A 15,272-nucleotide genomic window follows, 5' to 3' on the forward strand; every position below is an offset into this window, starting at 1 on the left:
TACCTGAGCTCTCCACTAGTGCATATCCTATATTTTGTTTGAGGGTCACAGTACATCTGCCTCCTAGGAGAAGATGGGAAAAGACCAGAGACACCCTAAGACCACTATATCGTAGTGTTAACCAGGAAGACGAGGAGTGCACATCTGGATTCTGGACCTTCCTCAGTCGGATATAGGAACTGCGCAAAAAACTATCCTTATACAAATAAATAAGAAAGCCCTGTTACAAGCTGCAGTGTGTCTGTTACGACAGGAAGTAGAGACAACAAAATTAAGATAATGATTTTGTGAAAAATACAACCCAAAAAAATAAATCACCAGCTGCGGGTATCTGGTCATGCAAGATCAAGACAAGGTCACAAGTTTATACCAAATACTATGGAGCACCAGTCGGATACAGGTACCAGATTTGATCATCGTCAAAAATTATCGTCAACAATGGTGAGCATCTGGACGAAGTCTCGGTGAAGCCATCAACGATGGCGGGAAAGCTTGGGTGGAAAACTTTAATTTTCACGCAAAGTAAATTGTTGTCATTGATGGAGGGCTAATTGCTGTCAAGCCTGGTTAAGATTTCTTCCTTCAGACTTAGAAGTTTCTAGAGCCCAAAATACACCAACGGGACAAGGCGACAGGTTGTAGCCAAAGAGGGCTACAAGAGGCTGGATAGAGAGGTCCAGCTGAAAGGGATTAGGTATACTTCTTAATGTTCTCAAACATTTAGGAATTGTATACATTTAGCAAAGTTTTTTTTTTAGGTTAATGAAATATTCTGCAAAACATATATTTACAGGGGAGAAGCAATCTTTCAAAACCTAATTGTAGTAGGGTAATTCTGCCTCAGAATATAAGGTGGTGTTTAGAACTTTACAACTTCACAAAATTGCAGAGTGATCATCTCTGCAAAACTCCATCCTGGTTTTTAAATACTACCGGATCCAACATATTACACATATATATACATAGCCAATGAAGCAGGGATCTACAACTGTTACTGTAGTAAGAGCTCCTTATGTTCAATAAAAATTACCATGAGTGTCCTATATTGTAAGTGTTGTAAAGTTGACTACATCAGTGAAGATTACATGAGTTGCCACATCATGCAAGATAGTCACCAATGATCACCTCTGTGCATTAGAAAGCAGTAATGTAAACAATGATTGCAAAGCCAATAGGTCTCGCCTATAAGAACTATTGACTTTGCCTGTGGCTTTTAGCCATGTTGAAAAGCAATGTGGCTGCTGTGCAGCATGGCTTCAAGCTGGAAAAAAAGCACACTAACATGCGGTCAGTGCTGACCATGTGATGTCATATGGCTTTTTTTCTAACTTTTCTAACCTTCAGCCACACTGCTGTACAACATGGCTAAAAGACATTAGCAAAGCCAAAAGCTCTAGGTGAGGCCTAATGGCTCTACCAGCTCTTGTTTTTTATTTCCCGCACTGTGCCGATATTTTAAATCTCCCCACCCTCATTGTTTGACAAACACATCCTTTAAAGTGACACAGATCAGGGCTTTTTTAACCTAAGAAACCGAGCTGTACATAGTATGTGCCCATCCCACTGGTACATATTTCCCCACATATGGATGAAGGTACATGATATGACAGCACCAACATGCACTTAGTTTGATCACTCACCCTGACTGAATGATGGACAGCACACTGTCAGATTGGGTCTCCTGCATTCCACTGAAAGGGAAGGACTTCATCTTTTTCCGGAAGTAGGTATCTTGTTAAAAAACATAACATGTAGCTTTAATAGAGTCTAGATCACAAGGACTTACAGAGAGAAGGAACAGTCACCATGAATTTCAGAACCATCACTAGAGCTTTAATTTATATGAGGAGGCATCCTCCTGCCCTTATAAGATTTCCCACAGACAACTTTCACTTTCACCCTTCTTAAGGATCCACAGTCTTTCATCATTTCAGGTTCGATACTATGGATACAATTGAGTTGGTTAACAATTAACATTTGTTACTCAGTGCCTCAAGGGGTGAACATGTTGTAGTAACACCAGCAGGAAACAATCACTCATGATGGTTGCTGAAGAATGTAGTTTATTTGTAGACAGCTGTCGAGAAAGACAGCAAACCAGCTGTCGATCCTCAGCTAACTGACAAGGAATCCTTCAGCAAAGAACATTCCAGAATTCAATATTCTGACAGTAGTTCTGGTCCCAGCTGAAGGCTACACTGGAACCAGGGACAAGAACTGTCAGAATGCTACTTTTACCTTTTCCTTTCCATAAAGCAAACAATAAGGAAACTATAATACAGGTAGGAACAAATAACTCTAAAAAACATTAATGAATACATAGAAACACATATATATATATATTTACACAACAAGAACAGATCATAAACTACAAAACATTCAAAAAACTAAGAAGAATATAAAAATGGAAAACCCTGAGGTCACTGCTTGAACCTTGAACAATGCCCACTCCTATGTAACGCATTTTCTGCTTCCTCTTCACAACCATCAGAAACCCCTTTCCTTTTTTTCACCTGAACACCACTTCCAGGGCTTCCCGTCTTCATCGAACCTGAATTTTCACTGGAACACTTAAACTATTCTGAGCCTGATCTATGTATGGTTTTGACCACTCTTCCCACATTCCACCAATTAGCACCACATACTCTCACGGCATTGCCACATACTTTGTCAACCACAAATGGTCCATCAAACTTGCTACCACTTTTATGAACAAAACCACCCTTTTTAATTAAAACACAATCATCTACTTTAAATTTACACATCTTAACACGATTGTGATTATCAAAATTCACTTTTTGTTTCAACTTGGCCACTTCCACGTTAGCTCTTGCTCCTGCATCGCAAACATTGGTGTCTACTCCAAACTTGACCCATTTGCTCACCCACCCTGGGAAAATCTTGGTGGCTGGCTTCCTCCCTCTCAACATCTCCAAAGGAGAAACCTGAGTGGTTGACTGAGGAATGGTTAGGTAAAACCACAACATAGACCTTACCTCATTGACAATTACATACTTGTTGTTGACAGTTCACCGGACACAATTGATCAACATACAATTCATACTTTCCACCTGGCCATTGGTTTGAGGATGATACAAAGATGTCTTTAAGTGCTTGATCTGACCAGATTTAAGAAAATATCCAACCACGTCATTGACAAATGTAACACTATTATCAGAAATCAAATATTGTGGGAAATCTTCCCTGAGGAAAGGTTCCCTGAGAAAATCAACTACTGCCTTGGCATTAGGTTCAGAAACAAATTTGACCTCCGGCCACTTCTACTGATACCAAAGCATAGTGAAACTGACTCGGCATTCTGTTAAAAGGACCTACCAGATCCACCTCAATCATCGCCGAGGCTCTTTCAGGATACTAATAGGATGCAAGGGTGGTTTCCTCACAATCATACTCTTTTTAGAAGACAAACACACCACACATTCTCCCACAAATGATTCAACCTCTCTATCCAGAAAGGGCCAACATAAAGTTTGTCTCAAACGTCTTATAGTGTACGTGGCTCCCACATGTCCTTCATGAGTCATTTTCATTAACTTTAACCTCAATCCCACTGGTGGTACCAACTTATCACTCCTAAGAAGGAACCTGTTATCAACCAATAGTTCATCAGCAACTTTTCAAAATGGCTGACACATACTAGAAACAGACTTCTCTCTAGGCCAACCCTTCCAAACACAGCCAATAACACTTTTCATGAGGTCATCCAAGACCATTTCATCTTTCCATTCAAGTTCCATCAGAGCACAGATTTCTTCCAAATCTAAAGAAGCAATAAAAGAATTATCTTCAGTGTCATCCACCCCATCCACATCATCATCCGGAAAAACAAACCACGACAAAAATATGTGTGGACATTCATGCCCCCTTTGATATGGAAAATGGCAAAATTCAACTGTAACAGCCTGGAAGATAATCTAGATATTCTGCGTGTCTGTTCTTTAATCCTTTCCCCAGATAAAATGGCATCTAAAGGTTTATGATCTGTTTTCACAGTAAACCTTGTTCCCCACACATTTGGTTTGAATATTTGGATAGACCACCAACATGCTAACAACTCCTTTTCTATTGTTGAATAATGCATTTCTGCCTCCCTCAATACTCTAAAAGCATAACTGATGGTTTTCTCCACCATACATTTTTGCTGAATCAATACAGCACCTAAACCATAACTGCTGCATCCACCGTGAGGCAAATCAGCAACCTGGGGTCAACAGGTTTCAACACTTTTGAACCAGTTAACTTTTTTTTAACCCATTCAAAGGAATTTTGACATGAATCATTCCATTTGAAAACAGCATCCTTTTTAATCAATTTGGTCAACGCTGCAATGTGACAGGCATAACCCGGTAGAAAGCAAGAATAAAATTCACACATTCCCATGAAAGATTTAAGAACAGCATTATCTTTGCGAGTTTGTACTTCGATTATAGTATTGACAAGGCCTGGTCTGGGTTCAATGCCTTCTCCTGAGACTACGGGCCAGATGTACGAACCTTTTTTGAGGCAGCAAACGGGTAATAGCATGTACAAATGCTCTTTTGCGAGTCCCAGACTTGCAAAATAGCATTTGCGACTCTCACTATTAGGAAGGGGCATCCCTTCCTAATTGCGAGTCAACATGCTATGTACTCGTTTTTTTTCCACCGCATTTGAGGCCGAAAAACACTGCCAGTTTACCATCTACTTCAAGTAGGTGGTAAACCTCTTGCAAATGGGAAGGGGTCCCAGAGACCACTGCCTGCCCTTAATAAAATGAAACTGAAAGGTATCATTTTTCTTTTTTAAATGCCTCCCGTTTTCCTTTCAGGAAAACGGGCTGTATTTAAAAACAAAAACTGCTTTATTAAAAAGCAGACCCAGACATGGTGGTCTGCTGAGCCCAGCATGCCACCATCCCTGGGAGGGCCGTCCATTCCCAATGGGGTCGCAAATTGCGAGAGGCTCATTAATATACATAAGCCTCTCTATTTGCGACCCCATTGGGAATCGCTAACAGTGTGGAAGACACTGTTGTACATTGGTAATAGCGCCTCACAAATTGTGAGTCGCAAAAGACTCACAATTTGTGAGGCGTTATGTTCACAGTCATACATCTGGTCCCAAATACTCTATTCTACTTTTTCAAAACTCACACATGTTGATTTTAAGGACAATGCCCTTATCTTGAAGAATCAACAGCACTCGCTCCAGAATGACCAGATGTTTTTCTTTAGTTTTACCATTTACCAGAACATCGTCTTGTAACACTACAATTCCCTCAACATTTCAAATAGTTGGTACAATATTGTCTGGAATACAGATGCCCCCGAAGCTAACCCAAACGCATCCTGCATATTGAAACGTGTCCTTTGAGCTATAAATGCTGTGTAACATCTGGACTCATGATCCAATACTACTTGGTGGTAAGCTAATGTAAGATTCAATTTACTGAACCAATTCGCACTAGAAACAACAGCCAGCAAATCTAACATTTTTGGAAGAGGATGTGAGTCAATCCAAATGGATCTGTTAAGATTGCGCAAATCTACACAGACCCTGAGCTCACCATTCTTCTTGCGAGCTACCACAGGAGGGGATAACCATAGGGAAGATTCAATCGGTTCAATTATTCCAGAGTCATACAGCTTCATTAAATCGCTATCTAAATAATCTATGACTGAAAAAGAGACATTTCACAACTTGTGTTTCATAGGAATTGACCCCCCTTCACTATGATCTTGTATTGGGACCCCTTGATCAACCCTACTTCACCAGAAAATACATTTGAATATTTTGTGCATAAATTCCCAGTCAAGCTACAATAATCCACACAAACTCCACCAACATCTACTACAGACACTTTTCACTGGTGCCTGGATTCAAAATCATTAAAAAAAACCCTGGTGAAAACAACCCAAGATACACAAACCTTTGACAGCAACATACACCTTCCCAAAGATCTTCCTTCCCTTGAAGATTAAGACATCTTCAAAAATTCCGGATAAGTCAATATGACATCCTACATAGGATACCGTAGCACGATCAGTTGCTTCAAGCTCCCTTCCAGCCCACACTTCATTGAAGAACTCCTGAGTCAAGTTATTCCTGCACTCGAATCAACCAGTAGTTCAACCGATTTCTCTCCTATTGATGTATCTACATAAGGATCCACACAAGTAAACGTATCCCCTGTTACAACCATGTCATCACTAACTACTAATACCATGTCATGGAGATCTTTTGTAGTTTTTCTAAATGATTTTCACCATTTTAATCCCCTAGGTTGGCCACAACAATATTATTCCAATTAAATTGTTTCCCTTGACTCTGACACACTTTGGCAAAATGCCCTAATTTGTTGCAAATTCTGCATGTAATATTGTTTGCTGGACACAATCTTCTTCTCATAAAATGCAACAGATTACCGCACCTAAAACACATATTGGATTGTTTAAAAAACTTGTCAGTTTTCATGTTTTCCTTAGATTGTGAACTGCTACAAGTTTTGGTTGTCTGTTTTCCACATTTACAGTCTTAGTACTCCATTCTTTCAATTCCTTCACTGATAGAGTTTCTTCGAGTTTAGGGTTAGCCAAAGACAGAAATTTCTGCTGAATATCCTTGTTGGAGCAGTGACAAATAAACTGATCCTTTACCAATTGGTCTGTAAAATTTTCAAAGTGACAGTCTGCCCCTAATCTCCGAAGGGCAGATACATAAATATCAATGCTTTCTCCTGAAATCTGCTTCCTCATGAAAAATTTGTGTCTCAAAACTACAATGTTAGGTTGGACGTCAAAATGTTTCTCAAATTTTTTAATGCACTCTGTGTAATCGTCTAACTGTTCCCCTTGTGAATCTTCAATATTTGGTATATGCTTGAAAATGGCACCTCCCACAAACCCCAATTTATATATTCACAATTTTTTTTTCGTTAAGGGCAAAACCTTGACGCTCCAATAGCCCCTAAATACATTTTAACCAGTTTTTCCAACCCACAGGTGGTCCACCTGGAGATATCAAAAACTAAGGAGGAGGATTTACAGACTGCATATTGGTTAATAACACCGAATACATTAGAGAAATACACAAATAGAAATACATAAAAACACATTTCTGCACAATAAAAATTATTGCAAACCCCAGCAACAACGAGAATAAACAGCAGTAGCAGTCACAAAAGATGACTATGCACATACAGTGCACATGAATAATTAACAATGTTGTGCGAATCGGTCGAAAAACAAATTCACCAGTGCTGCCAAGAAAAAATAAAGCTGTGCGCTTCGGCGAGATGGAGAAAGTCTGCATGAAGCGCTCTTTACAGTGTGAAAGACCCAATATTCATCATTTCCACATGGGATTATGAAGCTGTGCGCATTGGCGAAATCATGCAAAACTGCACAGTGCACTTTTTACAATGCGCATAAGCAGTGCGCATCAGCATAACCATAAACCATAAAGGAAATCCCCGCACGGAGTACTGGTTTTTAATGATGTTGCTATTTCAACAGCAAACAAAACCAATGTGCCGACGTCATGAAGCCTGACAAGGTGCATAGAGGATCCACTTGAGGCAGCTTGAGATGTCACACTGCGAAAGCCATGAAATGGCCGCTTGACGTGACATGCAAGTGAACCGCAAATACCATAACGAAGGAACTGCATACAGTGGGATCCCAGCGAAGAAACTGAAGGGGTGTCCATCCTACTATGTAAAACACCACCTAGAGGTAAGCATGAATTTCAAATGAACAGTACTTGCGGTTATGTATGCCGTATTCTGTGACACCAGCACGTCTGCACAACAAGGGTCCTACGGCAGCTCGCCGCCAAATACAAGTGCAGTAACACCAGCAGGAAACAACCACTCATGACGGTTGCTGAAGAAATATAGTTTATTTGTAGACAGAGCTGAAGCACAGCAAACCAGCCGTCAATCCTCAGCCAACTGACAAGGAATCCTTCAGCAAAGAACATTACAGAATTCTACATTCTGACAGTAGCCCCGGTCCCAGTTGAAGGCTACACTGGAGCCAGGGACAAGAACTGTCAGAATGCTACATATGTGCTCTACAATGAAACATTACATTATGCTAGCAGTTGCAGATAATCAGGAGACCATGTTCTGTTAATAAAAGAGAAGATTGAAATCAGGTTTTGTGACCGTCTTGTGGTGCAGCTTCATTGACATTTGAACAACTGTCCTTTAATTGATAGTGGTTGCTTGCACAGATTGGGTGTACAATACAGTTCACAATGCAACGTGATTTCTTCTATATTCTTTCAAACTATCATGATGTATTTGCTTTTTCTGTCTTATATTTTTCTGTTCTGCTATAGTCATTACATTCTCAAACAGTTGTCAAAACAAAATAAAGCAGCAGTCCATCTTCTGATCTCTAGGAAATGCAACCAGTTGACAACCAGAGATGAAGAATGAATATGTCTGAATAAAATCTTTTTATTTACATCAACCAGCAAACTATGTTAAATTTCATGTCTCTGAAGTGGTTTTTGTTTAGATTGACTGGCTGAGTGAGTGACTGGAGTGAGTGAAAATATTTATTTGCAAAACATATGCCAGTCAATTGTTAGGACATCAACTCTCTAAAACATGAGGGGTGAGAAAAAATGATGAATGATTTCACGTGCCATTTGAACAGTAACCTCTTTAGTGTGAAATGTTTGCTGCTGAGACACTAGAGGAAGGCAAAGAGTAGAAACTTCAGAATTAAAGTGGGTTACTAGAAGCAAACGTTTGCTTTATGTTCCTACAGATGTGAGCATGATGCCTGAGACCACTGAGGAATTATTGATAGAAGAGAAAATGGCTGACATTGAAAGAATACAGCTAAAAAAACAGGTTTGTCAAAGCATGATTCAAATTAAACAGAAAATTATGAAGGGTCAGTTTAGGTCCTACAGTATCTCATATTTAATTGCAGCTGCAGGAACAGAGCGCAGACATCATCTGCAGGAACAGAGAGCCTATGCATCTAGTAACCCACTTTATGTCAGAAACCAAAATTTAAAGTGATGTCATAGCTAGGGGAAAGGTTTTTAGTTATTGGGGAGGAGGCATTTACCCCCTTCCTCAGGCCCCTTTAAGGAGCAGGAGACCCCATCCTGGGGCAACTTAATTTAATAGGGTGAGGGGTAGTGCACCCAACTTGACCTAAAGTAACTAACTTGTGCCCCTGCCATGTACAGTGTTGTTATCAATGATGTCATTTCAGATGTTGCAGTCATGTTAATAATAATGTCATAGAACATGTCATGAGTGATGTAATATGCAAGGTCATAAAAAGTGCATGGCGACATGACAAGAACATCCCTTCAACCGTTTTTTCAGTGAATTTCTAATTTTTCTGTATTGCAAAGTAAGATATTATTACCATACCTAACTATACTGTCACTATAACCTTTGGCTTTTTCGGTGATTTTCTAGGGTTTTTAATGTTAAGTAAGATTTTACTACCATATTTAATGGCAACCCCATGCCATGCATGCCTGTAGTGCCCAAGCCATGCGTCCAACCCCTCGTGAGCCAGCAACCCCATATCGTGTATGACATTTGGCCGTGCCCAATGTAGATTTGACTGTGGCCAGGCCCTGCTCCATCGCCTCGCTACACATGAGGGCGATTAGGTGCACATCCTAGAACCTAAAGTTTCGCCGGTGAGTATGGCTCAATATAAGGTATGGCATTTTAAGTAAGGCAGATCTACTGACATTGTCAAAGGGTCAGAACTACAAAATATAAAAGGTGGGCCTATTGGTTTTATCAAGAGGTCAGGATATTACCACATATAAAGCACATGCGCTGCATTCATTACAAAAAAACATCAACACTGTCTTTGAGACTTTTAAAAACATTTTTCAAGCTACAGAGTGCAACCATAAAAATTACCAAAAGGGGGCTCTGCATGCCAGATGAACAGCAGAGAGCTCCATCTTGGAGTGCTTTAAAAAATATGGTAAACTCTACTGGAGTCATGGATTTATTGTATCCGATTCACAAAAGGCCTCCACACTCAAGGCAGAGTCCCTGAATTTGTGGCGGGGGCCCACCCTCATGGCAGGAGCCCCGTGTTGCAGTTAACCATTGCAAAGGTCCTACCATGAGTGTAGGGGAGTGCCACAATTGAGCACCCATGCTATGGTAAGGTTAGTGAATGTGTAATGAGTTGGTGACCACCCTTCGGGTTGAAAGCAAACAATTGTTGGATTTTGCATTATCATGATTAGTTATCAATATGGATTGTGCCACACAGCAAATGTGTTTCTTAGGAATGAATGTATGAATCTGATTACATTTGTCACCATGACTCTGTTAGGTATTTGTCAACAGTTTATTCACAACAGTTCTACTTGTTCTTGATTGTAGTGTGCCACATGATTCACCTTCTTCATTGCTATTTTTGTCAATTGCTCAGTGGTTTCATTTCATTTTATTTGACTTTATTTTATGATATTCTAAACAAGATACAATGCTTATGTGGCACTTACACTCCATTGTTTACTCTACATGGTAATGAGGATCGGTACATTACTAGATGGCAACCAAAGTTCCTTGATAGTGTGTACTGTTCTGGTCTTTCTTCATGTTGATAACACTGTGGTGAACCTCTGTGGGTGTGGTGGTGGTTTGCATTTCACCTGTGATAAAAGTAGTCTCACCAAAACGCGTCTGATGTAGCTAATGCCATTTGCATAAGATGCAAATTAACAAAGCTGTTACAGTGGTTCTTTGGAATGTGCACATTTTTTCTAATTTGGAAAGGGGGTTCTGAAGTTTATGGGGTCTTACACCCAGTGTGCCTCACTGCCGTGAGGGCTATAGGACTTGTGAGGGCCTCATGACAGGATATATATGTATGAGGGGCTGGCGCAACTGGCGTAATTCTTTTTAGCGTAATTACTCATAATTATCTCAAAATTACTTGCAATTATGCATAATTACGTGAGAAGCATTAGCAAGCATTTAGCTCTAATTTCTTAGTGCAAAATGCACCCTTGCCTCCAAAATGTGCCTGAGGATGCTACAGAACACAAATAGCAGTAGCCAGTAGCCACTTGCAATCACTTAAATATGTGTTACTGTGTAGGATATTTGTCACAAATTACTCTATATTACCCAAGCTGGTGCAATCTTGTAATTTTGGTAATTTTGTATCACAAGAGTAATACGTAATAACTGAGCTTACTGAAGTATTCTGGCTTAATTATATTATGCTACTTCAATGACGTCTCCGGACCTGCTACCGATGGAAATTGCGAGGTTGGAAGTGTGGGATGTAAAGACTGTTTTTTCCCAGCACAGCGCTACAGTTTTCACTTGGTCACGGTTTGAGTCGGTTTCCTATTATGGAACGCAAAGAAAATACCGGCTAAACGGAACCACTCACCAGCACGATTGACAAACAGCATTCTGGGTAATGAAGTCTTACAACAATGTATTACTTGAGTAATTCCGCACAACGTGACTCAGGTGTGCCCCATACTACTTTAGGCATTGGGGCTATATAATAGACTCACTCAGGAACTGTTAGCACCAGAGGCACTTTTAAAACAAGAGGCATTTGAGAAAGGTTTAATACAGAAACGCGTCATGCCTGTTTAAATAAATGATCTTTACAAGCCCCGCTGTGTCTCCTCATCTACTTCGATGGAAGAAGGTGGTTTTTGGATATATGGCGTGTTGCCACTGACACGCGAGGATGGCCCTTCTGCAAGAGTCTTGGAGATCAATGGCATTTTCCCGGACTACCCCGCAATCCTGAGTTAACAGAGAACATGCTGACAATGCGCAGTCCATACTTACATGGAGAGACGCTGCTACTTCAATGACGTCTCCGGACCTGCTACCGATGGAAATTGCGAGGTTGGAAGTGTGGGATGTAAAGACTGTTTTTTCCCAGCACAGCGCTACAGTTTTCACTTGGTCACGGTTTGAGTCGGTTTCCTATTATGGTACGCAAAGAAAATACCGGCTAAACGGAACCACTCACCAGCACGATGGAAAAACTGCATTCTGGGTAATGTAGTCTTACAACAATGTATTGCTTGAGTAATTCCGCACAACGTGACTCAGGTGTGCCCCATACTACTTTAGGTATTGGGGCTATATAATAGTCTCACTCAGGAACTGTTAGCACCAGAGGCACTTTTAAAACAAGAGGCATTTGAGAAAGGTTTAATACCGAAACGCGTCATGCCTGTTTAAATAAATGATCTTTACAAGCCCCGCTGTGTCTCCTCATCTACTTCGATGGAAGAAGGTGGTTTTTGGATATATGGCGTGTTGCCACTGACATGCGAGGATGGCCCTTCTGCAAGATCTTGGGGATCAATGGCATTTTCCCGGACTACCCCGCAATCCTGAGTTAACAGAGAACATGCTGACAATGCGCAGTCCATACTTACATGGAGAGACGCTGCTACTTCAATGACGTCTCCGGACCTGCTACCGATGGAAATTGCGAGGTTGGAAGTGTGGTATGTAAAGACTGTTTTTTTCCCAGCACAGCGCTACAGTTTTCACTTGGTCACGGTTTGAGTCGGTTTCCTATTATGGAACGCAAAGGAAATACCGGCTAAACGGAACCACTCACCAGCACGATGGACAAACTGCATTCTGGGTAATGTAGTCTTACAACAATGTATTGCTTGAGTAATCCCGCACAACGTGACTCAGGTGTGCCCCATACTACTTTAGGCATTGGGGCTATATAATAGACTCAATCAGGAACTGTTAGCACCAGAGGCACTTTTAAAACAAGAAGCATTTGAGAAAGGTTTAATACCGAAACGCGTCATGCCTGTTTAAATAAATGATCTTTACAAGCCCCGCTGTGTCTCCTCATCTACTTCGATGGAAGAAGGTGGTTTTTGGATATATGGCATGTTGCCACTGACACGCGAGGATGGCCCTTCCGCACGAGTCTTGGGGATCAATGGCATTTTCCCAGACTACCCGCAATCCTGAGTTAACAGAGAACATGCTGACAATGCGCAGTCCATACTTACATGGAGAGACGCTGCTACTTCAATGACGTCTCCAGACCTGCTACCAATGGAAATTGCGAGATTGGAAGTGTGGGATGTAAAGACTGTTTTTTCCCAGCACAGCGCTACAGTTTTCACTTGGTCACGGTTTGAGTCGGGTTCCTATTATGGAACACAAAGAAAATACCGGCTAAACGGAACCACTCACCAGCACGATGGACAAACTTCATTCTGGGTAATGTAGTCTTACAACAATGTATTGCTTGAGTAATTCCGCACAACGTGACTCAGGTGTGCCCCATACTACTTTAGGCATTGGGGCTATATAATAGACTCACTCAGGAACTGTTAGCACCAGAGGCACTTTTAAAACAAGAGGCATTTGAGAAAGGTTTAATACCGAAACGCGTCATGCCTGTTTAAATAAATGATCTTTACAAGCCCCGCTGTGTCTCCTCATCTACTTCGATGGAAGAAGGTGCTTTTTGGATATATAGCGTGTTGCCACTGACACGCGAGGATGGCCCTTCTGCAAGAGTCTTGGGGATCAATGGCATTTTCCCGGACTACCCCGCAATCCTGAGTTAACAGAGAACATGCTGACAATGCGCAGTCCATACTTACATGGAGAGACGCTGCTACTTCAATGACATCTCCGGACCTGCTACCGATGGAAATTGCGAGGTTGGAAGTGTGGTATGTAAAGACTGTTATTTCCCAGTACAGCGCTGCAGTTTTCACTTGGTCACGGTTTGAGTTGGTTTCCTATTATGGAACGCAAAGAAAATACCGGCTAAACGGAACCACTCACCAGCACGATGGACAAACTGCATTCTGGGTAATGTAGTCTTACAACAATGTATTGCTTGAGTAATTCCGCACAACGTGACTCAGGTGTGCCCCATACTACTTTAGGCATTGGGGCTATATAATAGACTCACTCAGGAACTGTTAGCACCAGAGGCACTTTTAAAACAAGAGGCATTTGAGAAAGGTTTAATACCGAAACGCGTCATGCCTGTTTAAATAAATGATCTTTACAAGCCCCGCTGTGTCTCCTCATCTACTTCGATGGAAGAAGGTGCTTTTTGGATATATATATACATATGTATATATAAAAACAACACCAGAGGCCCGTTTGTGGAGTCAAGTTACTTTATTCCAGGGCAGTGCAGCACGAAAGCGGGGTGTTTTTTTCGACTGCCAGCATGGGGTTAATGGTTCTCCTGTTTAGAAATGCCTTACTCAGGAGACTGGAGCCCTCTGGTGACTGGGCACTGCGAACGCCAACGTGGATGCGGTGAGGAATGTTCGGCATAAGCAATTTTCGATCCCCACATTTTTATGAGCTGGCTGACCAAGACGCATTATCGTATGCGAGAGCGGGTCACTGTACCTGGCTTTGGATCATGGACTGTCCTGTTTCCTTAAGTGGGACGCTCTGCACGGCGAACGAGGATCTTTGGTTGGAAAGAGGCTGGTACTGACTATGAGGAACTTTCCCTGTCCTCTTTCTGTGTTTACATTCTACAGCCAATGGGAACCCTCGGAATGGCCTTTCAACAAACCCCCGTGAAAACCTACCATTTTGAACTTTCAGCTAAACGCCCGGCATTGAGAAAGGCATCCGCCGAAACGCGTCTGCCAGGGGCTGATGGCGTGGACATCGCGTTGATTTTATGTGCATCCTGGAGGCATTAAATTGTGTTGGCCAGCCCAAGCATGTGTCAGACCCGTTTTTACTGAAAGCGGGATTGGAGGTGTATGTGAAGCGAAGGTCGGCTCTGCTTTTCTGGCACGCCCCTCGGTTTGGAGCTCCGCGTATTGCCGGCAAATTCTTGGTTTGCGTGCATGGACTGCACAACGCGGCGCCCCCCCCCGACCTGGACTCTGCTAAAGGTATCGGGGAGAGGGAGCAGATTCACTGCTAAATGGGCTAACCAACAACGATGTAGTCCCCCAGGACGATCCCCACATTTTTAGGAGCTGGCTGACCAAGACGCATTATCGTATGTGAGAGCGGGTCACTGTACCTGGCTTTGGATCATGGACTGTCCTGTTTCCTTAAGTGGGACGCTCTGCATGGCGAACGAGGATCTTTGGTTGGAAAGAGGCTGGTACTGACTATGAGGAACTTTCCCTGTCCTCTTTCTGTGTTTACATTCTACAGCCAATGGGAACCCTCGGAATGGCCTTTTAACAAACCCCCGCGAAAACCTACCATTTTGAACTTTCAGCTAAACGCCCGGCATTGAGAAAGG

This window comes from Triturus cristatus, chromosome 2_2 (assembly GCF_964204655.1).
Source record: "Triturus cristatus chromosome 2_2, aTriCri1.1, whole genome shotgun sequence".
Taxonomy (NCBI): domain Eukaryota; kingdom Metazoa; phylum Chordata; class Amphibia; order Caudata; family Salamandridae; genus Triturus; species Triturus cristatus.